Source organism: Aphis gossypii, unplaced genomic scaffold (assembly GCF_020184175.1).
Source record: "Aphis gossypii isolate Hap1 unplaced genomic scaffold, ASM2018417v2 Contig00386, whole genome shotgun sequence".
Lineage (NCBI taxonomy): Eukaryota > Metazoa > Arthropoda > Insecta > Hemiptera > Aphididae > Aphis > Aphis gossypii.
In genome coordinates, this window is record NW_026083088.1 from 15,958 (window position 1) to 43,487 (window position 27,530).

Here is a 27,530-nt window from a genome sequence, read left to right on the forward strand (position 1 = left end):
TTATTGAGTAACAATGTTTAAATTTGACACTTTCTGTGATCGATGACCATCAATGTATTGTATGCGTGGTTCATAATTTTTTTTTCCAAACCTCAATAAAGGTACTATACTGTTTTCTACATTAAAACGTATTCTACCATTACTGAATATGGTTGTCCTAAAATCTACTTGATCAATCCCAATATCAAAAGGTATTTTCTCTGGTGGTTTTATTTCTACGTATTCAAAATCATTATTAAAGTTATCTATTTGTGCCAAAATTTGTTTTTTAATATCCTTAATATCGTAACACCCCTTTTTCAGTGTGATAAAACAGGTTGGAAATTTATTATTATTAATAAACGATCGGGGTTTTCTAAATGTATTTCAAAGCGGTTATTAGTTTCGTTTATATTTGGAAATGTCCGAGTCATCGTATACATCAATTGGTGGAAAATAATGAACAGATAATGTAGTTGTATTACCAGTTAAACTTAATGTAACTGATTCTTGCATTGTAAAAAATTAAGGCATAAGTGTCCACAATTAAATGTATTCTTATTTTGATAATTTGTGTAGTTATATATAATTGTATTTCCTTTTAGGTATTTTTGTAACTCAATTGGTGGTGCTAAGTTACCAAAGCTATCAAAATACACAACTTTATCTTTATTTTTATAAAACGCTACCCAATGATTTCCTTTACCTGAAGATATATCTAAGTTTAATATTGCACATTCAATTGAATGTGGTTTTTTAGGTAAGTTATCACGTGAAAAGACACCACGAAAATGATCGATTTTAAACTTTGTTGCGTATTTTATAATATCTTGGTCTGTAAGGGCCTGTTAGGTAGCGTTTCCATTAGTTTTTTTTCTTTGACTTTAAACCACTACCTTTTTTTCTTTTTGAATTTTGTATTGCATTGTACACACGGGCACCTCCAGATATTAAACTACCGAGTGCCGATAATCCTGCGAAAATAGGTACCAAAGGTATCAAACCTCCAGTCTGACGTAGTGTTGAAATAAATCTCATGCCACCATTCTTTTTATTAGGCTTTCTTTTTTTCTTCGCCGCTAATATACCATTGTTTTTTTTTACCACATGTTCCCATTTACAACCCATACCTATTTTTCTTTAAGCTTTCATGGTGTTCATTACCGTGTATGCAACAATTTTTTGTTTTCTAATATTTGATTCGCTTTATGTCTTATATCCAAATTATTACTTTTCAAATATGCAATATCGTATTCTCAACACGAGTTAATCTTTTTTTCAATCTGGTACCTGGTTCACAAAATTGATAACCTGGCACATGAGCTTCAAATGGAAGTCTATTTATAAGGGTGTTTAATAATCCTTTACCAGTCTTATTTGTACCCCTCTGTGAGTTGAACGCATTGCACACAACTGTTATTTTATAACAGTTAACGTTGTATTTATAAACAAAATGGAATTAATCGAGCAGGATGTTAAATTAAATATTAATAACGTAGATACCCAATCAATAAAAAAACCATCAAGGCATGGACCATTATTGCCAGATACTATACGGGCTATTTTAGTAGGCCCTAGTGGTTCAGGTAAGACAAATATAATGTTCAATCTAATCACACACGTAAACGGGTTAAGGTTTGAAAATATTTATTTATATTCTAAAACTTCTAGCCAAGAAAAATATGTTTTATTAAAAAAAATAATAGATGATATAAAAGGTGTTAACTTTATCATCTTTTCAAAAGGTGATCAATAGGGCAGTGAAGTTGTTGCATTTGCATATTTTTTATAGATGCTTATATTTATTGCCAAGTGAGCTTAAAATATGTTTCAGTTAACTATGAGTTTAAACAAAAAACATTTTTATTGCAATAAATGCAATTTTGGCCATTGTTTTTCTTAAGTGCAATTTTAACTATTTTCATCATTTTTTTATAATTAGGTACCTATGCGCGTTAAATTTTTACATGTAGGTATGTTTTTCGGGTAAAACCGTTCGCACAACGGTGAAAAAAAATCTTTTGTCATGCAATGCAATAGTGTAAGCAATATTTGTTCTTAATTTTTTTATGTATTGTAATATTTTATTTTATAATTAAATTATACCTAAATAGTAAATACCTACATAATGAATAATGATTAATGATTATACTGTATATTTGTTCTTAATTTAATTTTATACGCGATTTTTTTAATGCAATTTTCAAAAATTATAACTGCAATTTTCAATATATTTTAATGCAATAATGCAATCAATTTATTATGTTTTTTAATACAATAACTTCACTGCCCTAGTGACTAGTGATCAAGTTATTAAACCTAACCTTGCTCTAAAAAATTCAATTTTCATCTTTGATGATGTAATTTTAGATAATCAGTCGCCAATCCGTGAGTTCTTCACAATGGGTAGACATTCAGGTGCTAGCTCAATATTTTATCTGGCACAAACATATTCTAAGATACCAAAACAGTTAGTGCGAGATAATTCAAACATTTTAATAATACTTAAAAAAGATGATAAAAATTTACACCATGTATTCAATGATCATTCTTCTGCAGATATGAATTTCTTTGAATTCAGAAAAATTTCACATTTATGTTGGAATCATAATGATTATGGGTTTTTGGTTATTGATAAAACCCGTGAAATGGGTGAGGGAAGATATAGATGTGGTTTTCATACTTTCAAAAAAATTAAATAACTATTTGTTAATATATAAATATATATGTATATATATATATATACATATATACAATTGGAATTACTACCACTGACCACACACTATTAACCGTATCCATTCAAGACAGTTATATAGATTTAATTTTTAAATATAAAAATGGATAGAAATTTGTTAGAAAATTTAATAACATCAAAAAAAAATATTAAACGTAAAGTAATGGAAATGAAACGTGGCTTTATAGATTCTGATAATTATTTTCATGAAACATTTAGGCCAATTCTCGAACCATTGAACATACTATCAAAAAAAAATAATTCACATATTTCACATAATTATCTAGTTGATCAAAAAAATATACAAGTACAATATGCAAGTAATGAAGATGGCGATAACTTAAATTCATCATACAATAATTTTTTTGATACACGCCCCCCAACTACGGGGTTATGATAAATCGTATGGCATGTATTATGACAAAGCTACCGATAAACTTAAAATAGCGGATTTTCCAGTAACTTTTAGCCATGGTAACTTAAATATACTCGATATTTACTATCCATGGACTGTTGGACTTTGGTCTTTATTATGTGAGAAAGAACCAAAAAATACAACCATAGCTGATATGGAATCATATTATAATATTTTAAAGATAACTTAAGCTCATTTAAAAGTAGATGGGAAACCTAAGACATCAAGATACTTTAAATGGGTGAACGTTGTTAAACCTTTATATGAGCGTATGAAAATTGAGGAAAACCAATGAAATGCAGAAATAACCCAAATTGACAATGCTAAATTGAAAACTCCATTGCGATTAAATCTAAAACCATTTCATAACTATATATCTAGCTCTAACGCCAAACAAAAGAAGATTCATAACAATACAACTATAAGAAATGAATCTTTTGAGTTTAGTCCAGAACCAGTTGTTCCAACATTTAAAGAACCTCCAACTGATGAGTTATTTAAGTTTAGTTTATCACCACAGATTAAGAAAGGTTCCGGCCTATATAAAAATGTTGTACCACAAACACAATTAGTTTATTATGATGATCCAAATGAGTTGGTGGCTAGATTAAATCTTTTAACATCAGCTCGAAGCGCTGGTAATACCGGTGTAAATAATGAAATTATATCAATTTTAGAAGAATTGCGTGAGCTGGATATTATAGTATAATGGATACGTTAAAAAATATAGCAAATGAGCTACACCGACCAGCAAGAAAAATATTTCCTAGGCGCACTGTTATAACAGGGTCTAAAGATAATCTTTGGCAGGCTGATTTATTAGATGTGCAATCTCATTCTAAACAAAATTACGGTTTTAAATACATCCTTGTTGTTATAGATACACATAGGTACAAAATATGTATGGGTTGAATCATTGAAAAATAAAACAGCAAAAGAATGAGCAAGAGGTATGTTAAATATATTAAAAAAAGCCAAACCAAAATTATTACAGACAGATAACGGTACTGAGTTTTACAATAAAGAATTTCAAGATTTAATGAAAAAAAATAAAATTAAACATTATAGTACATATAGTGTTATAAAATGTTCAATTGGTGAACGCGTAATTCAAACTATTAAAAATAATATATACAAACATTTCACCGCCACAGGTACATGGAATTGGTATAATATAATATTTAAAATTATACACAATTATAATAATACAAAACATAGGACAATCAAATGTACATCACATGAAGCCCGAATCAATGCATACAAAATTTAACCAGATGTGCAATTAAAAAATAAAACAATATATAAACCCAAATTTAAAATAAACGATAAAGTAAGGATATCAAAATATAAACATATGTTTAGTAAAGGATATACTCCAAATTGGACGACAGAAATTTTTACAGTTTCAAAAATTTTACAAACTAACCCTATAACTTACCAATTAAAGGATGAATCAGATAACATAATTTTGGGTAGTTTTTATGAACAAGAAATTAAATTAACTGATTTTCCAAATACCTTTCTTATTGAGCGTGTTATAAAAAAAGTTAAAAATAATATACTAGTGGAGTGGTTAGGTTTTGATTCAAGTCAAAACTCGTGGATATCATCAACAGATATATCAAAATAGTCACATGTACCAAATGTTATTATTAATTTTTTTTATTTATTTTAATAAATTATTTACTATTTCAAAGAAATTTTATTTTGTTACATTTTTTTTTAGTTTATAATGACCATGGGTAATATAGGGTTAATACTGTTAATCATAATAACTTGATAATTATCGTAAACACCTGTATTAAGCTTGTTCATTTTTCTTGAGAAATGAATTTAAAAGTGCATTATACATACCATAAATATCAGATGCGTAGCTAGATCTAATAAAATACTTTTTCGATTTTAATTTCTTTAATTTTTATTTATTAGTAAAATTGATATTATTTAGGCAATACAGGTGAATTTATGACCATAACAAAATATGTGAAATCACCCTATAAAATACAAGACATTTAATATTTTTGTGTGAGGTAAAATAGGTTAATAACGGGTGTGTAAGCTCACCGTGTTAAGACATGTAATCAGTGTCTAGTACTCTAGTGTGTGATCATCTTGTCTTAAACATTGTGAAATAATTAATGTACTGTAAACATACAAATGGTAACCCACAAACACAGATCAATAAGGATACAGGCTTAAAACAAAATGTAATACCTCATGTACAATATTGACACAAAATAAAATGTAGTTTGTAGATTTAAAATATTACACACACAGTTTTAAAATTAAATTTAAAATATAACATTATTATATATATATATTATAGGAGTATAACAAGCAATAATGGTCTTACATGTAATAATAACAATAATAAATAAATAATAAAAAAAAAAAAACAAACTATTAGCATTTTTTATCATTAGTTTCTTGGAAGTGGCATACTTCAATATTTCAATTATTTAATAGTTACAATATCCACCAAAATATAATATTATATAATGTATTGTAAGAAGCTCAATCCAAGGCGATTACAATGACATTGGTTATATTTTAAAAAAAAAGTAATTATAAGTTATAATATATATAAGTATTATCATAAATGGCCAAAATAATGTTAGATTATGCATTTGGATCAAATATAAATAGTTAGATGGCGTAAAAATAATATATAATAATAACAATAAAAAATATACAAAAAAAAAAAATAAATAAAAACAAATTATTGACATTTTATCATTAGGTTCTTAGAACTGGCATACTACAATATTTCACATACTTAATAATTACAATTTCAACCAAAATATAATACTATATAATGTATTGTAAAGTTATAATAAATTGTACATAAATGTGTAACCAGTGTACACTCTTGGTGCTGTGGGGTAATTTTTGAAAATTAAACATGGTAGACAATGTGTTAATATTTATAAAACTATTGTTATTTATTTTAATTTATAATGGCCATATGGTAGTGTGCGAATACCACCTTTTAATATGACCCGTTTATCGTCATTTGCACTCAATATAATTTTTTTAACTGTTTTGGAATATACGTGATGTTTGGTGGACTGTATTAGATTAATATCGCAGCATGCACTAATTTGTTTAGTTTCATTTTTTTGTGAATCTGCATTTTGAGAACTGAACTCAGATAAAATATCTAAATATTGGTCAACTGTCATATATTTGTCCCTAACATATTTTTAACACCTTTTGCTTTTTTGTATTCGACACCACTCACTGTATATGCATATAATTTGAGTCTTAGCGTTACAAACTGGGTCATAATCTCACTTTTTAATTCGTCCTTAAAATACCCAGGGATGTTTTTGTGTTTATTACTGAAACAAAAGTGATTAATTAGAAAATTTGAAGTATCAAAGTGATCCAATAAATCAAATTTTAAATCATTAAAAAAATTATTTGTTTCAATACGATATATTAAGGAATCTGTATCTGTAAATATTTTTTTTTTTTTTTATTTATTTATTTATTTATTTCTAGTTACAAGACAAATACATGATATAACAAATACAGATATTAACTAGGCATTACTCTACACTGAGATGAAACCTCGTGTCGTAGAGTAAGATTACATTTTTTTTTTGTTTTTTTTTTTTTTAGTAGCCGTGATAATAATGAAAGATAGTGAGAGACCTTATATAAAACAAATAATAATAATAATAATAACTAATACATAGTAAAAAAGAAAATTTAATGCTAGATATTTAAAGATTATTGTAAAACCAATTTTTAAATTTAAATTTAAAATAATTAATAAATCTTTAGGAATCTTATTTAAAGACCGTAATCCAACTTGTAAGAATGACATCGAAGCTTTTTTAGTAACAACGAAAGGTATTTCAAGATTTGTTTTTTTGAATTTGTATGTTAGATTTTTAATATTAAATAAATTATTTTTGAAGATGAAGCAAATTGCTTGCTTTTTGTATTAATTGTCAATATCAAGTACTCTTAACATTTTATATACCTAATTCAGATGAAGGAAAGGTTTTCTGTTTATTTAGAATGATTTTAATTAGGTTCTTTTGTCTTATTGATAAGTTGCATTTTAAAGTGGTATTGCAACCACCCCAAGCTATTATGCCATATTGAATTAGTGATTGAGCCATTGCAAAATAAGTTATTCCAATTATCTGTTTGTTTAGTATTTTAGTTGTCTTAGTTTAACTATTATGTATTCTATATGATTATTCCATTTTAAGTGTTGATCTATTGTTATGCCAAGGTATTTAATGAAAGGGTGTTTAATTAATTTTGGACAGGTGCATGTTATAGTGTTGCAATTAAATTTTTTGTGTATAATGATCTCGTTTTTAAATGGTGTAGTTTTAATGTCATTACATGCATACATATAATCATTTTTAGAAATATGATTGTCTGTTAATGAATTATAAAATTTAAACCTAAGGGATAATGTTGTATCTTTAAGTTTTGAGTTACAGTCTACATACTCATATGAAAATACCCCTTTTCGAATAACTAAATCAATGTTTTCTATTGTAAAGTGTGCAACCTAAAGTGCGTACGATAAAATGACCATCATAGGATAAATTATGGAAATATACTGGAACAAATTTAGGATTTTGTGCCAAAAAATTACACTCTAAACATAACCGTCTCAAATATTTGCCTGTAAAATGTGAGTGGTCTCTAACTTTCATTACGGTTTCACTATTAAATAACCTTAAACAATGTGCACATTTTGTTGAATTAATATATTGTGTTTCTTCTTCTTTTGTTAATTTAATCATCGATTTATTAGTTTTATACAAGTAATAGATATTTGTGGAAATGTTAATAATAGTGTTCATAAAATGCTTTGCCGCATTTTTACCTTTATAAATTATTGGTTTTCTCGGAATTTTAAATTTTTTTACTAACTCAATCGGGACAATATTATAATCAATTTTAACATATAACCCATAACTCATAGGTTCATGATAATGTGTGTTTTTAGTTTTATTTGATATACTATTATTAACTGGTTTTAAAAAACATTAAAAATCGGCATAAATTACAATAGGAATTCGGTCCGCCCGATTAAAATTTTTAAATTGTATAAATTCATCATCACGTGGTTCTATCATTACGGGTTTACAAAGTTTATGTTTTTGGCAAATTATTTTATGATCGTCAAGGGCATGTTGACCCCATGGTTTATTTTTATTGGGCTTATTACTAAAAGTTAAAAAACATCGTTTACAAATAATTATTTTGTTATTATGTTTTGTTCTTTGTGATCTGATCAGTCGTGAGAAATTATTTATAAAACAATAATGGGTTGATACATTTGTGAAAAAAAACAAATCAAAATGGTCTGATCTTTATTACTTACACGAAGTGGATAAATTTGATTTTTATCATCACAACTATAAACATTAAAGGATATGTTATTAATTTTTTAATTTTATAAATGATGAACCACCAAGTAAATTAACTTTATTGGTTCTTAATTGTAAACCGTCTAAACTAATTTGCCTCCAAGATGACCTCTTCAAAGTAAATGTTTCTTGCTCATTTAATAGCTTATCAAACATGTTTTTTAAAAGTGCAGTCAAATTAGAAGTTAAAAAACATGTTACATTTGTCGTTTTAAAAGCAACATCACGTATTTCACCAGTGATTGTATTTTCATATACTAAATCTACCAATAAATTAAATTTATATGAACATAATTCTTTTAACTTTAATTTTAAAAAAAATGATGATGAGTTTAGAAATGGTAATAAATCAACAATATTATCATTGTTTTTTAAATAAAAAGTTGTTGACCTATTATTTTTAAATTTTTCAATTTCAACTAAATTTCCCCCCGTGGTGTTTAATCGATCAATTTTTTTAACCCGATTATATTTTGGCATTTTGATGAATTAATACTAAAAATATATCAAATTACTTATGCATGCACTGTTGATTGTAGAAGATCATCGGGGTAATTATACATTAGGTAAACTTGAAATACGTAATCTCCTCCACTGGGTTCCGCATATAAATTTTGATCATCGCAAACGGTGGTATATTTTTGACATACCATACACCGACACCTTTCGTTATATGTTTGTAGTACACTTATATCTTTAAACATAAGATGGAACGCATCAAAACTAATATCAAAAAGATTTGAACCATAATGCTCCCGATTGAAATGACTTGCACATTCCAGTGAACAAAATATACAATCAATATCTTCAAAATATAATCGTACTTCCCTCAAAACAAAAGATGAATGTTGCCGAAGAAAATATTCATAAACTTCACGTTCACTATGTGCAAACGGATATTTTGCAATGTGTTGTATTGTGTCCTCCGATAAATGCCTATTTTCGTTGGTGAGATTATCATCAGGTACCATCACAACTAAAAAACTATATAAAATATACTGTCACTCTGAATCACGTATTCATGCTCGACTGATTGTGGGCATCAACTGATCGATGCATTGTGGAACAGCTTCAGTTTGCGAATAACATTGTTATAGTTCAATAAATGTAAAAGAGTCAAATCTATTGGTTTATTAAATGATACATAACATAATAAAAAGCACTACACAGTTAATAGATTTAAAAATAATTTAATTGCGATCGATCAGTAATTAATGTGAAAGAGTCGAATTTATTTAAAAATGAAACATAACATAATAAAAAGCACTACACAGTTAATAGATTTAAAAATAATTTAATTGCGATCGATCAGTAATTAATATGAAAGCGTCGAATTTATTTAAAATGAAACATAACATAATAAAAAGCACCACATGGTTTATGGATTTTAAAATAATTTATTTGCGATCGATCAGTAATGAATGTGAAAGTTATTAATTTATTTAAAAATGGAACATAACATAATAAAAAGCAACACATGGTTTATGGATTTAAAAATAATTTAACTGTGTACAATCAGTAAATTCAAAAGAACCGAATTGATTTTAATAGGTAATTTAATGGACACTGTACCGTTTTATTGTCGATACACACCAAATTGCCCAAAAAACCTTTTAAATATTATACAATTATATCAATACGCATTATAAAGTAAAATTTAGATTTTATTACGTGACTAATATTTTTGGATGTTTTGGATACAATTTACGATTAATTATTTATGTAATGGGCAATGTCGCAATGCCTTTATAGTATTTGGAAAGTATAAAATAAGATGAGTAAATGTGAATTTCATCAGTTAATTTTAAACAAGTGTGGTTAGTAAAGGTGATGCCTTGTCTCCTATTTTATTCAATATAGCTCTGGAGAAAGTGGTAAGAGAAATAAGAATGGATCAGGAAGATATCAAAATAGGAGATACAATTATTGGACTTTTAGCATACGCGGACGATATAGTCCTACTGGCGGAAAATAAAGATCAACTCAAAAGACAAGCAAAAAAATTGATAGAAAATGCAAAACGTATAGGCCTGGAAATAAACACAGAAAAAACGGAATATATGGTGGTCCAAAGAAAAATACCTTTAAATAATCAAAATAGTGGGCTGGAAGTGGAAGGTCATACGTTTAAAAGAGTACAACAGTTCAAATACCTAGGTACCATGCTAACACAACAGAACGAAATAAATAGTGAAGTGAAGGCGAGAATTCAAGCCGGGAACAAGTGTTACTTTGGGCTGACAAAGTTACTGCGATCCAGAACACTTTCAACGAATTTAAAGATTCAAATATATCGGACGCTAATAAAACCAGTAGTAACTTATGGATCGGAAACATGGACGTTACGAAAGACAGACGAAAGCTCATTAGTTGTTTTTGAAAGGAAAGTACTTAGGAAAATATATGGTCCATGTAAAGATGTCAATACTGGGGAGTGGAGAATCCGGAAAAATAGAGAACTAAAAGAAATGTATCAAAACCCGAATATTGTGGAAGACATTACCAAGAGACGACTAACATGGGCTGGACATGCTTGGCGTAAGGAAGGATCGATGCTGACAACAGTGATAGAATGGGTTCCACAAGGAAAAAGACCACTGGGACGCCCAAGATTAAGATGGGAAGACAGAGTAAAAGAAGACGTGGAAAAAGTAAAGCCAGGAGAGGATTGGAAGGAATTATCGTTAGAAAGAGAAAGCTGGAGGCAAATTTGCTGGACGGTATGGTCTTGAAGGCCGAAAACCAAGAAGAAGAAGAAGAAGAAGTGGTTAGTAATAATGTCGAACACGAGTGGTCAAAATTCAGATGAGGAATATATCCATGTAAGTACATATTATTATTATTTGGTATATCATTAATATTTTAATTTAAAAATATAATACTGTAAATTTAGGAACTTTATACCAACAAAAAAAATGACACACGGCAGAGTTTAAAAACAAACGCAAAATCAAAAAAACAAAAAGTATCCATGTCATACACGAGTAGTCAAAATACCGACGATGAAGATACTGTTGTAAATACGCCATTATTATCATTATATCAATAATATTTTAATTTAACCACATTAAATACATCAGAATTGGAAACATGATAATATAAATTTAGGAACTTTATGGTAGCCAAAAAAATGAAAAAAGTCAAATGCTGAATTTAAGAAAAACCGGAGCCATTAGAAAAGTTACCCCAAAAAAACAGAAGGTAAAATATTTAATATTTAAAAATATATGCACCAAATTATATGTTTTTTTTTTTTTTTTTTTTTTTTTTTTTTTAGTTTCAGGCATATTTATCAGAATTAGAAAAAAAATACCATGGTGTAAGCAATACTGCATACGAATAAATAAATCAGAAGGTGGGAAATTTCGCATTAAAATACCCACAAGCAAAACAGGGATTGATTATTTGGTAGTTACAAAATATAAAACAACAGATATGAATTAAGTGGAACAAAAAGATAGGTAATTATTGTTATTTTGTATTAACCAGTGAATATTAGGATTTAACCCATGGACTAAGATTAACAGGACTGGAAACGAACCTTTATCATTTGAACAAGATCTGTTACGCAAAGTCAATGAGCGATTGTGGCGCTGTCTGGTGTTATAAAATTAAACAAATCACTAAAATACTGAATACAGTTCATGAAGCTGATGAAAATGAAATTTATTTAAACTATAAAAGTATAAAATAAATATCTTATTATAACAAGTAACATGTAAGCATTGTTTTATTCTGTGATGTAAGGTTTGTACACATTGACTAGGAGATGGCGCCACAATCGCTCGTTGACTTTCCGTAACAGATGTGGATCTTTTCATTATATTGTGCAGTATTGTTCGTTTCCAGTCCTGTTAATCTTAGTCCGTGATTTAACCTAATAATACACTGGAAGTGATAACATATTAAACTTGCACACAATTGAACCAACTAGCATACTTGTTAAATAATTAACCATAATATGGAAATATAGGTAATTATATCATAAAATCATTAAATAATTTATTTTTTATAGATGGAAAACCTCTACGTTTACTGCAAAAACTTTCGTGGATGAAAAAGTGAAAATAGACAATGCAATCCTAGTGGCATTTAATCATTTACACGATTTATTAATGGAGAAATTTATGACAAATGATAATAAAAAAATTGAATCTTAAAATAAATAACAAACCATTTATATTATTTTAGTTTAAATTAGTTTCAACATATTAATAATAATATTTTGATTTCTAAGAAGAAAGGTTGTGACTAATTCATTAATTTTCCAATATGATTATATTAGTTAAAAATATACGTGTATTTAACTTTTGTTTTAAAAAAAAAAAAATAAAGTTATATAATTATCATTTGACTTATACTTAAGTAATGATATTATTATGTATAATAAAATCACAAAATATTAACCCATGATATATTTATTACTATATTTTTGTATTACAAAGTTTTAACATTTTTGTAATATAATGTGTTAACACTACAAAATATTAAACCATTTTATCAATAGATTACAAATAGTTATTAGTTGTGTTATGTAAATGCAAAACCAGCAAAAAATAAATCATTTCATGGTTATTTTGGTTTTATTGATTTGTTATATCGGGCTTTAATACAATCTCCGCAAACTTCACATGATGCATTTGTTGCAATTCTAGTAAAAATGATTTCTCTTCATCCTTCATGTCCTCCATTTTGAAATTAAAATTTTTAATATATGAGCTGATAAAATCACTTCTAATACGTTCTGGTGTCAAATATAAAATATCACACATGATAATCATACATGCATTATTGAAAACAGTTTGATACAACACCAATTTATTTGCTAACTCTATGATATTTGCATTTATACATGGTTGCAATAATTTTAAACGATTTAAATTATTACTGGATAATGTAATCTTTCCATTAATATGATGTAAATTAACTGATTCAGATTTTACACATATTTTATAATAAAAATGGTTGTCCAATTTAACACGTTTTGATTTATGAATTGTGGTTAAAGAACAAACAACTGATTTAAAACAATCATCAGATATAAACTTATTCCATTGTGATACATTTAGTAGTAGACATTGTTTAGTTACGTTGCTCTTGAATAAAATAGCCACAGATAAAGGTTGATCCACAAGATAACCAATATAAATGTTTTTTCCACCCTGATGTTGTATACTGTAGGTTGATTTGACTATTATGGTGTCCATGAAATATGAGGTAATAATTTTAATTATTGAATTCAAGATGAAAATAATTTGGTTTAACTTTCACCCTTTTAGATCGCCTAAGTTTTTGAAATTTAAGACGATGTAATCGTATTGATTGCTTTTTAACGTTTGAAATATTTCTTTCAATTTTATTTAAATTACATACACTTTTTTGTGGAAAAAATAAAATAAAATACAATATAGTCATCACTGCACAACTGAAAAAACACAACTAAAATGATTCAAAGAAAATAGTAAAATATAATCGTTAATATAATAATATTAAAAAACAGTTATACCACCACATTATAGAAATTCAAAGCAATTATTTGTTTACTTATTTTTGATAATAGTTTAATATTTTTTAAAATCGAAAAAAAATATAAATGATAACAATGCACAAACATAATATGTCAAGCCGACAATGGTCATTTTGATTTGACCGCGCATATAAGGTAAAAAGATTTTATTGACAAAAACAGAGGAAGAAAAAATGAAAAAATGTAGACTCATGGTCTAGTTAACTACGACACTGAGTGTAGTATTAACATACTTACTTACCCTAAATTTACAAACTCTAAACCTAACGCCTTAGCCCACTAGGCCATGAGTCTACGAGTAATTTAATTACCATTTTATGAATATAAGTTGAAATAAATAAAATGTACAAATCGTGAATTAAAACTCGCAAAACGATGCACGATTGTATTAACATTTATTCGGGGAAAATAAATAAAATGTAGTAATAGAACTATCAATCAGTTGGAGTGTAGTGTGAAATGATCGAAGCCAAAAATTAGATCTGTTTAATCTATTCAGATGTTATTTTTATATGTGCACACGTGTAATTCCATATTCTATCTTTTATTAAAAACTAAGAATTATAAAATGTGCAATTTTTGCTCGCATGGATAAAATGAACATTTTGTGTACCCACGGTAAACAAAACCAATTTATGTAGAATTCGCCCCTTGCCACCGCTAAAAAACTTCGATAGAACGTACAAAATATACCTACTTGCCGTTTCTTATATCTCATTTCTCTCTTTTAAAGTCCTCTTTTTTAAATTTCTACACCCCGGTAACCGTTCTCACGGAGCCGTGGGTCCGTCTTAATATATATTATAAAAAATATTATTCCTATTTCCTCGTAATTAATATAATAAGCTCGATAACCGCACTCCGGAGCCGTAGCCCATATTAGTATCTATTACTCCCAACTATTATTTTGTTCACATGTATTCTCCTCAATTTCTCATCTAAAACCAAAACTGTATACTTGTATATTTTATGCATTTGCCATGTGACAACTATATTATGTATTCTTGTAATGACGTATGTATTATATCTGTATTGCCATTTGACATTTAACTATTGCTCCATTTTTCATTATTTTTTTATTGTTAATATTATTTATTCTCATGTACAATATATACATATATATATTACCCTGAATTTTTATTATTATTTATAAGGTTCCTAGGTTTCTATACTTAACGTTATTATTTTTTTTTATTTTATTCAACGTTAAATTTGTTTAAAGCCCATAGACTCTACCGATGTGTCCACAGGACACCACGCGGTTCGGTCTATGGGTCGTCACACAAGTGTTCCTCTTCTGTGATGGGTGGTAAGTAAGCCACTAAAAAGGCCGAAAGCTCACAGTGTAGATGTTTGTTTTATTTAACAGAAAATCAAAATGTATGTGATGTTAATGCAGCTGATATACCTGTCTGTCCTGTCCACACTGAAGTTAAAGATAAATATTTTCAGTTATTAAATGCCAAGTTCAGTTTTATTCTGTAAATATTGAAATATGTTAAATTTATTTTATGAAACAGAAAATCAAAATGTATTTGATGCTGATTCAATAATCAATGCTGTTGAGATGTCTGCCAACACTTATGTTTCAAGTAAGTGTTTTCAGTAATTAAATACCAAGTGCAATTTTTTTTTATAAATTTCAATATACCATTATGTATGTGATATTAATTCAATTAATGAAATTTATAAATCTGTCCTTCCTGTTTACGCCTTAATTTTAACTATTGCATTTATATAACTATATTAAACAATGTTTTTATAACAATTAATATCTTAATTAAATCTATATATATAAAAGTCAAAGTGGAAATCTTTGTTACGGGTTAGCTTCGAAAAGGACCGATTTCGCTCAATCTTTTTTTTGTTTGGGTCTTATGCTAGGAGAAGGTTCTTACGGACGAAAAATTTGAGAAAGTTATCGGGTTAGAGAAATATGACGAGGTGGTGATGAAATTACAGAGGCGCCATCTGTCCAGCAAATAGTAAACCAAATTATTTTTGGTAGTCAATGGCAACCATTTAAATAAAATAAATTATCTATTAAAATGTTATAGCAAAGTTGTTTTTAAAAATGTAAGCAAATAGACATAAAAACTTAAATTGTTGTCATAGTAAAAAAAGAAATTAAAAATCTATATACAGGGTATCCCACTGAGATCTGACAAATGAAATAACTTTTGTTCTAATCAATATTTTTAAAAAAATTCTTTTAAATATAGTTCATAGACAATTGAGCTACATTGTTAGAATACATTTTTATTTTTTATTTTTTAATACTGAAAATAAAAAACTTAAAAATTGATAAAAAAAAATGTCCACAATATTCAAAATATCCAATTTATGAATCTGATTTTTAGAAAAATTTTGATGGTAAAAACATTTATTTAAGTCAAGTGATTGATTTTTTACAATTTTTTAAAATATTAATATTCTCGTTAAGTAAGTTACGATCTAGTTTATGTTATAAACATTTTAATTTCAAAAAATATAAATTATTTTATATGAGCATACAAATAAGTGATTGTTAAAATCTAACTATTTTTTTATTGTATTTATTACAATAATAAGTTGTGTACTGGTGTACCTATAAACTATGTAAATACAATGATACCCGTAATTATTGATTAAATAATTCATGTGCTTATTACCAGAAATGTATAATACTATTTTTACAATTAATTTTAGCGTTTATACTTTTCATTTTAAATAATCCGTTTGCAGAATACAGTTATTTCAAAACGCAGTAATAAGAGGCACTTGCCTGCGGTAATGCGTAGCGTAATCGCGGTAGCTGTATGTATTAAAAACCAGTAGTTAAAATATTGATATCTTTTATCTAAAGATAGTCCATAAATCGTGTGCACAATAGTTTATTGTCATAGGTACTAATTTATTAAATAGATATCAATTCTGTGGCACTGGTTTTCTCACTGATTTCTAATCTGTGGGTTTTCTGAATTACTGGGAAAACACGTCGTATATATTATAAAAATAACAAATATTATCAATATATTATTGATAAAGATTATAATATTGAATCAAGGTGGATATATATATTATCTATGTATTGAATATAAAATTTCTTTATCATTATCAATTATTATGTTTTATCAATTGAACCAAAATATAAATCTAAGACCGTGATATAAATTATCATTTATCAATAATAAGCAGTGATAACGGATCAATAATCCAGATTCGAGATCAACCAAATTTATACTTAACATTTTATAATGAAATAATATTATTTTAATAGTTTATTATTTATTATAACATTTTTACATAGGTAATAACAATAATAACAATAACAGTAATAACATAATATATATTTTTGTAAATATAGTTAAATTACTTTAATGTATTTTCAAAATGCCCACCGTTATTTGATACACATTTTTCGTATCGTGTTAATATTGATGCGTCACAGACTTCAACATTTCTGACGTTATGGATGAACATGCCACAATGATACGTTCTTTCAAATTTTCAAGTGAAGAAGATTGTTCAGTATAAACAAGATCTTTTAAATATCCCCATAAAAAAAAAATCCAGTGGAGTAAGATCTGGAGAACGTGGTGGCCATTTAACTGGACCGTTTGTACCTGTCCATCGCAAAGGAAAAGTATTGTTCAAATAATCTTTAACTATATTGGAATTGTGTGGTGGAGCTCCATCTTGCTGTACCCACATACATTCCCGAGTACGAAGAGGAACATTTTCTAGTAATAATGGCAAAATGTTTTCAAGAAAATCCAAATAACGTACACCTGTTAATGTTCCTTCATAAAAGTAAGGTCCTATTAATGTGTTATTTAATATACCACACCATACATTTATGGACCATTGAACTTGGGACTTTGTTTCTCTTGTCCAAAATGGATTTGTATCATTCCAATAATGTGCGTTATGGCGATTTACCATGCCGTTATTGTTAAAAAGGCTTTCATCAGTCCATACAATTTTGTTCAATATGTTGCTATCTTGATCATATAAGCAAACAATTTCTGATATGAATTGCAGTCTTCGTTCTGGATCAGATGGTTTTAACTCTTGAACACAATGCAGTTTGAATGGGTGAAATAAATTGTTTTTTAATATCCGATGTACAGTTGATCTACTGATATCTGTTTGCCGAGCTACGGTTCTTATTGATGCGTGAGGAGTGACACTAAATGCAGCTAAAACATCAACAGTATGAGAATGATCTGCAGCAGTGTAATGTTTTGATCGACGGCCATTTGGAAAGCTACCTGTATACAATTTTTTTTAAAATTGATTTAATGATTTATTTTTAAATTTATCAATGCACTATTGAATAATATGCATATTGATTCTATGATAATATTTGATGTAATTATTGTCTTAACGATACCTATTAATTCAAGTTCATGTTTATATAATATTTTATTTAATTTATATTATACTTGTATTATAGACTATCTATGAATATATTTTTTTTTCAATAGCCAACATATCAGAATACTCTGTATTACTATAAATAGCAGGCATCATTAAATTAATTTTAATTAATTAATATAAAAGCAAAAATTTTCGGAAACCTCAAGTAAGAGTAGGTAAACCAAAGTTGTCAGTCTTAATAGAAAACTCAATTAATAAATAAATATAAAGGAGTTTAAAAAAAAAATGTGGATTTCCAAAATCATGATATGAAATCTTATCTGATCTCGATTATTATTTTATAAATAGTAATTATTAGTTTTATTCAACAGGAAATTCTGACTCTCAGTATTTTATACATAGGTACATATTTATGTGGTATTTCTTGTTTCATATCTTGTTTGATACTTGCATTGAAAGGTACACATTTCACTTTCTTTGTCGGTTATTTTATTTAAAATAAAATAAATATAATTAAAAATGGAAGTTTTTGAAGATGTTGGAGCATTATACTGCGAGTACATAAAAAATAATAAGGATGACGCAATGACTGAATTAGAGTTTTTTAAATCTGCATTTAAAGATACCATGGACGAAATGGACACTCTACGTCAGGTATGTGAGAATTGAAATTGAATATGTAAATCAATTTTTATATCTTATTAATAATTATAATTTTTATTAATTTTTATACTCTAAAAATAAGAATAATAAATATACTATAATACACAAATTTACAGCAATATCATACATTAGAAAAACAACTGAAAAGTAAAAAAGTTGAAAGCAGTTTTTATGCTGAGGATGTGGTACATCTTCAGACCGAAAATAAGTCACTGACAGAAGAAATTGTAAGTGCCCAATGCATAATAAACAATAATAATAATAATAATAATAAAAAATACATAGTATACAATTTATTTACAATAATATATTATTAGGTAACATTAAAAGTTCAAGAAAAGGCATATAAAGAAAAATATGTATGTTTAAAAAACAATAATAAATATAATACTATACCATACTTAATAATAATTACAATTTTTTTTTTTTTTTTTTTTTGATAGGCTATACTTAAAACTAAAAATGGTATTTTAGAAGACGATAATGTAAGTACACTAGATGTTTAATTAAATAAAATAAATCATGCTTAACAATAACTAATAATATTAATTACAGTATTTTTTTTTTTATATAGTCTGTACTTAAAACTAAAAATGAAGATTTAGAGAAAGACATTGTAAGTATAAATAGCAAAATTATTATGAAAAAAAAATATGCTAAGAGTTATTTTTATAGGAATTACTTAATCAAAAATTGGCCACTATCGAGGTGAACGATATTACGATAAGTCAAATTATAAAGAAAACGAATTGGTAAAAATAAAAATTTAGTTAATAATTAATAAAAAAAAAATAATAATACACAAATAAATAAAATATGCAATACATTTTACTATGTTAAAATTATTTATTACTCTCAGGAGCAACAAATCGTACAAGAGTTATCGCCTACTAATATGGACAATTATATAAAGAAAGCTGACTTACAGCCACTAGAAACAAAAATACATTTCTAGAAAAACTGGTATGTTCTAGAATGGAAAAACTTAAGATCCTGGATGAGACCAATACTACGAAAAATGTCTCTGATGACACATTGAAGATAAAGGATGTAATGTATTACTTTTAATTAATTTTAATATCATCTTTATAATTTGTATTTTATTAGAATTGTACTGAATGGTGGTGTCCCAAGCACAGTCAATTTAAGCAAATTTTAAATGAAATTAAATTGACTGAACAAACCTTGGAAGACCAATATTTAATAAGGAAGGAAAAAGCAAGATTTGTTTATTGGGAAGATAAAACAAATAAGGTAATATGAATATTTTTATTGGGAACTAGCATTGTATGTTATCTACAACTTTCCACCCTGCAATATATGCATAGATTGTAAATGCTGTCTACCATCAGGGCAAACATGTACCTGCTGTACGCAGATAACATACAATGCGATCAAAGTTCATGTACATAACACATGGTGCAGTCCGCTTTTTTTTTTATTTTTTTTTTCCCCTATTTAATTTATTGTAATTTTTTATAGGTACACGACTAATTAATGTTTTATATTTTGTATTATGTTTTATAGCCCAGTCAAATTAGACCAAAAATCGATAAAGTTTGGAACTAATTCCACGAAAGCTGGAGTTTAATTTTTTTTTTTAGATCATACCTCACTTATAAACATACTAAAAGTCCTGACACCTACCCCTTGTGCGTAGCCCTCCACCCCTCTTCAAAGGGTGGCGCACCATTTTCACTTGTTTCGCTTATAACTCGTTAGATTTTCAATTTACAATAAAAATACCCATGACCAAAATTAAAGACCATACAATTTATCATAGACTAGTGCTACTTTTAATATATATATGTTGCGATAAGTGTTATTTATTTAAAAAATATAAAAAATAAATTTTTTTTATCTTTTTTTTTATTGTGTTTTAGCCAAAACCGTCAATAATACTGTAAAATGATCTATGACAAAAGTTAACGAGCATATTATTTTACATAAGATAACGTTAAATTATTTTAACAATTTTAATTATTGCAAGTAAAAATGTTTTTTATATAAAAAGTGACGATGTAATTGAACTATTTGTTGACAATTACAAAATATAAGAATCAGAAATCTAATTACAATATACTAAAAAAAAAATGTCGAAAGCTGAATTTCGGTATATGAGCAGTTTATACCTTACTTATGAACATACTAAAAGTCCTGACACCTACCCCTTGTGCGTAGCCCTCCACCCCTCTTCAAAGGGTGGCGCGCCCCTTTCACTGTTTTCGCTTATAACTAGTTAGCTTTTCAACTTAAGATAAAAATACCTATAACTAAAATTAAAGACCATAAAATTTACAATGAAAATACATTATTTTATTTTACATACATATTTATAAAATTGAAATAAAAAAAAAGTTAATTATGAAACTATTAATTACATACAGTAATTTATAAAATATTTACAAAAATTGGAAATTATACATTTATTTTTATTTTTTCAGACTATAAGCTATGAAGTTAAATATAAAAATGGTGTTGGGTTTTGGGTCCTGAAACAAAATTAATTAATATAATTAATATTTTCATATTTAATTATTTATATTATATTATGTATTGAATTATTAAAATCATACAGTACCTTATTAATTATATTATGTGGGTTTATTTTTTTTTTATTGTGGTGTGGGTTTCTTCTTTTTGATTTCCAATTAAAAATATTTCATCGATATTGTCCTCAAAGTTGTCATCAATATGGTCCTCTTCTACATCATCTATGATCGGTTGCTGATTTAAACATGAACCTCCGTGACAATGCTTGCATATAACCGAGCATAGCAATCCTGCTTTTCGACAGCTACAATTTTGTTCACATGTTTTTGCGCAGGCACAACTGATCACTTTTAAAAGAGTATCCGGCGCTGGTGGCTTTTTCGTGAAAACTGGATTTAGTTTGCCATTATCTTCTTTCCATCCCCAATTCTGTGGATTTAATCTATTACCACGCCACAACTGTATTTGCAAATACACTCTATGTAAATGTTCTCGTGCCGCATCGATAGTAGGTGGAAGTCTAGCTAGTTGTACTTGTTTTTTGTTGGAAGCTGCGGTTTTGTGAAAAATATGATGTCTTAAATTATTTAAGGATGTAATATGGGCTGGAGCTTTATATAATGCTAAAAGATATTTCTCCGGCACGTTCAATTTCTTCGGGCGATGACGATTCATTATTAAATATTAATAATGAATCGTGTACTTCCGGGTGTTTTTGAACTGTTTTCAGGTGTTTTATTTTGCCTGTCTGAAATAATGACGAAAGTAGTATCACATCTACCCACCGCATGGATAAACATAAAATATTGAATCTCATTTTAAAAAGTTCTTGTAAACTTCCAACAGCATAAGATCTTGTTCTATTTTTCCTCTACCCGGTTTTTCGAATATTATTGTGTTTTTTGGAGGACTTAATGTTAATAACAGTATAAGTAAATCAATATCCTCTCCTATGACCACTACTTGGATATTATCGTCGGTGTTTCGTATAGCTGTATTGACAATAAGTAAATCAGCGTCATCTTCGGCTTGATGAACAAGAATACCCGAAGTCAAAAACTTTTCAGTCAACATTGTTATAAGCCTTATTTTGTTCTCAGTGTTGGATAAACATTTTTCTTGACTGGTTAGTACATCCAATGACTCTTCAAAAATTATGTTTGTACTCGTATACATATTTTTTCGTCGCTGTCTTTCTGAATTTTTAATATTTAATTCGGTATTTGCGTATCCATCAAATACAACTATGCAGTTAGATCCATAGTGTCTTTTCACGTAGCTTATATAATTTTCTATGATATTTCCATACGTCGAAGTTGAAGGCCATACAACACGATGCAATAAGAAACCTCCATCGATTACTACAATAACATTTTGTCCAGAACATTGTATGTGTTTGTTGTAGTTAGAAACACATCATATAAAATTGATTTTTTAGATTTTCGCATTTGACCTGATTCGTCGAACAAAGAAAGAGGAATAGGTGATAACTCGTATTCAAAACATTCTTTGAGCTCTTCGTCAGTCTTAACTCTTATCATTATTCTTTGGAAGAGTAATAAAGGATCAATTGAAAAAATGTCATCTCTAATACAAACCGTTAGTTTTTTAGCAAAATCTAAAGGGGCTACGCGATTTGCTCGTTGTAACTTGACATCACTAAAATTATCACCTATAACATTGTTCATCGTCTGTTGGCCCACTTCTTGTGCTTTATAACAATTAATTTGTTCATTTCCTACAATTCCTGTTGAAATTGACATAATTTCGTGTAATTCCGGAAAAGGGATATGTATTTTTAACCAATTTGTAAGTATACCGATATGTTTGTTATCGATTTTCATGCGAGAATCTCGTTGATCAACATGTTGCTCTGACGTAAAATTAAATGTGTTTGTAAATTGTTCAATTTGGTCGGTTATTGTACTTGCAACTGGAGTGCCTATAAGCCAACGAACTAAAACACTATTTTGAAAACCTAGACCATTGATTAAGCCACCAGATGTTTTCATAGACCGCATTAGTGTTTGTTCTATAGTCATATCTGACCATGTACCACACCAAAACTTGCTTGATCTTTTAATTGTGAAGTAACCTTCATTACAAAATTTTTTAAATTCTCCAGGATGCATGTGTTTTTCTAATTGATACATATCCTGTAGATATAAATGAGCAGATTTGGCGTATTGAAAATGTCCAGTTGAGTGAAAAAAGGGTATCATTTTTTCCACGCATTCTAAGTGCAGATACCAATTTCCCATGCGTTCGGTATAAATAAATTGACGAAGAATATGAACTAAATAAAAATATTGTATCCAAAGCGTAGCAGTTTTACCTCTAGAAGCAATTATTTTAATTTGATTTTCTACTTTACGTATGAGATCTTGAATTATTTCTTGGTTTTCTATATCTTCCAAAGTCAAAGTTGTATAATCTGTATTTGAAATATAATTTTTTAAAGTGATTTTATATTCTTCGGTTAACTGAGTTTCGTCCAAAATTATTTTTGAAAGACAAAGCTGAGTTAACATATGTGCGCGTACTGCTCTTGAATATGCATGTCCTGTCATCATTTTATCAATTGAATTCGTTGCATATATAGTGTTCCATAATTCTTTCAAACCACTACCAGCCATAATGTAACCAATTGAACCCATAAATGACATAAGAAGATGAAACCCACCAAGTCTTACTACTATTTGTGGATTTAATTTAGAGGATTCAACAATATTGCGTGCTTTTATGTATAAGGGTTGGTCAAAAGTTACAAAACACGTTTTTTGGTTTAATTTTTTACTTTCTTGAGCTGCGAAAATCAAAACCGAATGAATACAATCGAGTGAGCTTGGTGGTAAGTTTACAAATGGCAAAAAACTTATTTGCGTTTCTTGGTATTCCCGAGAGTCAGTTATAGTTTCCATAAATAAATTCCAACCAGGACATTTTATAACACCAAGCCACTGTGCGCAGATCCAGTGCAATTCACTCGGGGACAAATATGTCACATAATAAACAGTAGGCCTAATATTATTAAAATCTTGAATTATTATTTTGTTATTCATATTACCCGTTTTTTCAAATGAAATAATTGGAATTGATGCAATATTGGCCAAAGTTTCTGCAGTAACAACAGTTTTTAATTTTTGTATTCGTTCATTCCACTGTATAGAATTTTTGGGCACTACACATTGAATTACACCCATTATATGAAAAGTATTATAACCATCGAACGTATTAATATTAAAATCAGCATTATCAAAAACAAATTGTGAAAAACTGTTTTGGTTAACTTTGGGTTGTGGGTATAGTAAAGATGATGACTCAAAAACATAAACATCGGTGTATGAAGCACAAAATCCAAAGTTTGAAAAAATATCTATAGCACGTTTTGTACCAAAATGTCTGTGCAAATAAAGACCAAGTCCCAATAGAATCGATGAAATTAACGAGCGAGGCCTACAACAATTTATTATGGCATGCGCCAAAGCCACAAATTTATTATCATATTTTTGAGATTTTGCTTTTTTATTTTTACCACAAACTTCAGACAAAAAAAATAATAAACTCTTTGGTACGTCTTGTTTTACATTATCCATGAATTGATTTGGTGGAGGAAATGAATCGATCTCATAAACAAATGACCTTATATCCTCTCGTATAATAGTAGCTGCTGCTTCGACTATTCTTAACCGTTCTTCTTCTTCATTTGCTTTTTTGAATTATACCACGCATTTGTTAATACTTTAAATCCTGTATTTTTAAAACACACTACTGCCTTTTTTCCACGGCTCGTTGTAATAATTATATCGTCACCATACTTATTAATCAATTTATTTTTTAAAGTTTTTTCATCGCACGTTCCTTCCATTTTTTCATGCAAAAAATTTAGACCAAATTGACATTCATTTTCAGATTCTAAAAAATCACATAAATTGGAAAAAGCGTTTGCTAGATCTTCATCTTGTGGTCTCCCTCTTTTCTTATTTTTATCGACTGGATTTGTCGAGCAAAATCTACGTTCACACGATTTATGATACTTCGATTCTTCAGATACCAAACACATCACACTATTCAACCGTTTGAGCACCTCTTTACCCCATTCATCATTTCTTTTGTTCGTTACGTCCATAATTGATGTTTTAAAATGAAGGGTAGATACTTGTACTACACTATCTCGACGTTCCTTACTCAATTTTTTTTCCAATTCTTTTGAACATTCTTTGTCGCAGAATAAACAATTTTCTTTAAATTTAAATATATAATTTGAACGAAGCTTACCTTTGACAGGTGATATGTTACTCGTACCTTCTTTTCATTAACATATTTCCTTATGGTGTCTGGTCTTGTGTAATTCTTTCGGCAATCTTTGTGAACAAGTACATTTTCTAAATTCACTAAAGACTTCCATTTATTATCGAATCGCGCTTTACTCGAATTTATAAGATTTGCTATGCCCTTAGCCTTTATAGAAACACATTCACTTTCAACACTTAGTTCTTCAACACATATAAAACATAAATTGGCCATTTTTATAAACACTTTCTGAACTGAGAACGTTAATTTAAAAATAATATTTACTCACATAAATATATCGACTATAATGTAACAGTTACAGTGTTCACTATTGACTACACAAACATCGACTGTCGACCGTCGACGTATATGCATCAGACACCACCTGGCGAAATACCAGACGCCCTTCGGAACGCCACTACATTCCGAGCAATACAACAATGCATCCCCTCAAGATTCAACGTTCACTAAAACCCTGTTTGTGTACACGTGTACTACGGCCGGCTCACCATACCACAACAATTCTGATTCTACGAATTATATCTTTTACAACCATTGCGATAATATAAATAATATAATATACACGTTAATATAATCCAATGACATTATTCATACTGTATATTTTATAAAATTATACGACTATTTCAAATGTACGACTTACAATAATTAAAATTATTAATATAATTTATCATTATATTATGTAAAATAATATGCTCGTTAACTTTTTTCATAGGTCATTTTACCGTATTATTGACGGTTTTGGCTAAAACACAATAAAAAAAAAAAGATAAAAAAAATTTATTTTTTATATTTTTTAAATAAATAACACTTATTGCAACAGATATATACTAAAAGTAGCACTAGTCCATGGTAAACTTTATGGTCTTTAATTTTAGTTATAGGTATTTTTATCGTAAGTTGAAAAGCTAACTAGTTATAAGCGAAAACAGTGAAAGGGGCGCGCCACCCTTTGAAGAAGGGTGGAGGGCTACGCACAAGGGGTAGGTGTCAGGACTTTTAGTATGTTTATAAGTGAGGTATGATCTAAAAAAAAAATTAAACTCCAGCTTTCGTGGAATTAGTTCCGAACTTTTTCCTAATTTGACTGGGCTATTAGAATACACCAAGGTGTCCAACTCAGGACCGAAAAAAAGGACAGGTTATTCAATACCAAAAACCTAAATGTTGGCCATAAAATTATTATGTTCCATAAATAAAGTAAAAAATATTATTATAATTATTAATTATTAATTTGTTTATTTTTGATACCTATTTATAATCTTATAATAGGTATGCACTAAAAGTATCTTAACAACAACATTAACAAACTTGCACAAATTAATATTTGTGGGCTTTACTGTTTAACATATTTTATTTAATAGGTAATTAAATAATTTCAATTAAACATACATTTTGTAATACAAATCATGAAGAAAATATGTCTTCATTATTATAGAAATACAAAGTATAGTTTCATACTTATACATATTATGTTGGTTGTAATTATTTTAGTTTGATATAAAATGTTTAAATATAATAAAATCAGTATAATATAGATATTATATCCAAAAATATACTTCAAACATAATTTTGTTTTTGTAAGTGTGCGCAGATGTTTAAACAACTTTTTATTTAACTTCCATTGTAATATAACAGTAT

At 27.9% G+C, this 27,530-nt stretch overlaps 1 pseudogene; it reads left to right on the top strand.

The window, feature by feature from the left end:
• Positions 1–19,980: 19,980 nt before the first annotated feature.
• Positions 19,981–27,066, top strand: LOC126553968 (uncharacterized; annotated as a pseudogene).
• The last annotated feature ends 464 nt before the right edge of the window (positions 27,067–27,530 follow it).